The sequence below is a fragment of the Oncorhynchus gorbuscha genome, unplaced genomic scaffold, assembly GCF_021184085.1.
Source record: "Oncorhynchus gorbuscha isolate QuinsamMale2020 ecotype Even-year unplaced genomic scaffold, OgorEven_v1.0 Un_scaffold_1918, whole genome shotgun sequence".
Taxonomy (NCBI): Eukaryota; Metazoa; Chordata; class Actinopteri; order Salmoniformes; family Salmonidae; genus Oncorhynchus; species Oncorhynchus gorbuscha.
In genome coordinates this window covers 36996-38919 of record NW_025746566.1, presented here as the reverse complement: position 1 = coordinate 38919, position 1924 = coordinate 36996, and the positions used below count along the sequence as shown (strand labels likewise).

The 1924-nt window shown below is 42.5% G+C and overlaps 1 long non-coding RNA gene across 1 annotated transcript; it reads left to right on the top strand.

Moving 5' to 3' along the window:
- The first annotated feature begins 217 nt into the window (after positions 1-217).
- LOC124024542 lies at positions 218-1114 on the top strand. Its single transcript, XR_006837000.1, has 3 exons — positions 218-304; positions 406-471; positions 1067-1114. It is a non-coding gene; the product is annotated as an uncharacterized LOC124024542 (long non-coding RNA).
- Positions 1115-1924: the final 810 nt, after the last annotated feature.

Here is a 1924-nt window from a genome sequence, read left to right as displayed (position 1 = left end):
AGAAAACGTGTGAGAGCGAAAGAGTGTGTGTGTGAGAGAGAGTGAGAGAGAGAGAGAGAGAGAGAGAGAGAGAGAGAGAGAGAGAGAGAGAGAGAGAGAGAGAGAGAGAGAGAGAGAGAGAGAGAGAGAGAGAGAGAGAGAGAGAGAGAGTGAGACAGTGAGACAGTGAGACAGTGAGACAGTGAGACAGTGGGAGAGGGAGAGGAGAGGGAGGAGTCTGAGTGTATCCCACAGCAGCAGTACTCAGAGGCTGAAGCAGAGCAGCAGGTTCTGTCATCTATCAGGCAATATTCTGCAGGTTACGGTAAGAAACTCTCTGTCTATATGAACAAACCTCTGTATACGGAATGGAATTAAATGAGTTACTTCATATTTACCATTGATTGAGCTGCCCTTCTTGAACAGGGCTCCCTTGTGGTCCTGCTGACTTCAATAGGAAACCCTTAAACACAACTTCTTCATCAGCAGCAGGTAAAGTGTCTGAGCAGCGATCAGATCATTGTAGGTCTATTCAAGGCCATAAATGTGTCAACATCTAGAGAGCAATGCTTACTGGTTCACACACAGTGTTAGTAAACAGATAGGTTTGTATAAACAGGTGTTCGTGTGGGCTACATGTGTGCGATAAGAAAGGGAAGATGTGTGAGTCTGACCTGGGACAGACAGACAGACAGACAGACAAGTATTGGTATCGTACATAGGTGTGAAGGGCCACAGTTCAGCATTATAGACAGACAGTAAAAGTATGTTCAACATTGTTCAACATATGATAGTAAAATGACACGTTGCCGCACTGCTGTATAACCACCAATTAGATATCAACAGGGTTATGCTCTCTGCTGTAAAACCACCAATCAGATATCATCATCTGAACACATCTTTGTTATGCGTCCGTCTGTCCGTCTGTCTTATCCTCCCTTATTCTGCTGAACTCTCTCTCTCAGCCTCTCTTATCCTCCCTTATTCTGCTGAACCTCTCTTTCTCTCTCTCTCTCTCTCTCTCTCTCTCTTTCAGCCTCTCTTATCCTCCCTTATTCTGCTGAACCTCTCTCTTTCTCTCTCTCAGCCTCCCTTATCCTGCTGGCCCTCTCAAACTGGACCTCTCTTGAGGAGGGAGAAGAACCATCTTCATTATTGTTTTGAAAATATAAATCTCTTGTACAATCGGGAAAGGTAGGTCATTGTTCAGGCCATAATGTTCCCTACATAATGATACAAAGCATGACATGTTATCCTTGAAATTGAGATAAGTTATTCACAAAAGGGAAAATACACAGGGAGAGAAGATGTGTATTGGGTACGGTCTGCCAAATGCTAGGCATTTGGAATTGGCCTGGTCTTTCATCAGCACACGTCCATACACTAGAGAGCAGAACCCTGCTGATATCTGATTGGTGGTTTTACAGCAGAGAGCAAAACTCTGTTATCAGAGAGCTGGAGCTGAACTCAGACCAATCAGCAGTTTCTGCATCCATTTTTTTCCATTTTTCTGCATCCATTTTTGGACATAAAAATTAATGATACTGTATATTCCCTTTGATTCTTGAAGAATATAACTTATAAGTGCCTCATGAGCTTAGTTCTACAATCGTACCTCATCAAAACCCAAAATATTAGCTTGTTTTACTCCAATGTTTATAAACAAAAGCAAATGTAAACACATCTATATAGCCTTAAGATATTGTTAAACCTATACTGTTGATATCATGGTCAGTCCTTGCATCCATACCTGTGTCTTTGAATTTGATAGTGGTTCCATTTCTCCAGGCCCATCCCCCTGCTTTTTACTGAAACAGTGTTGGGGAGACGGCTTTGTTATTGTTTCAACTAATGATTGGCGCTTTAAGAATGTTACGGAGAATTGTTAGCTTTGCTAGTAAGGTGCTAGGGGTCAAGCAGTCAGGTCTGGAGGTCATTAATGAAG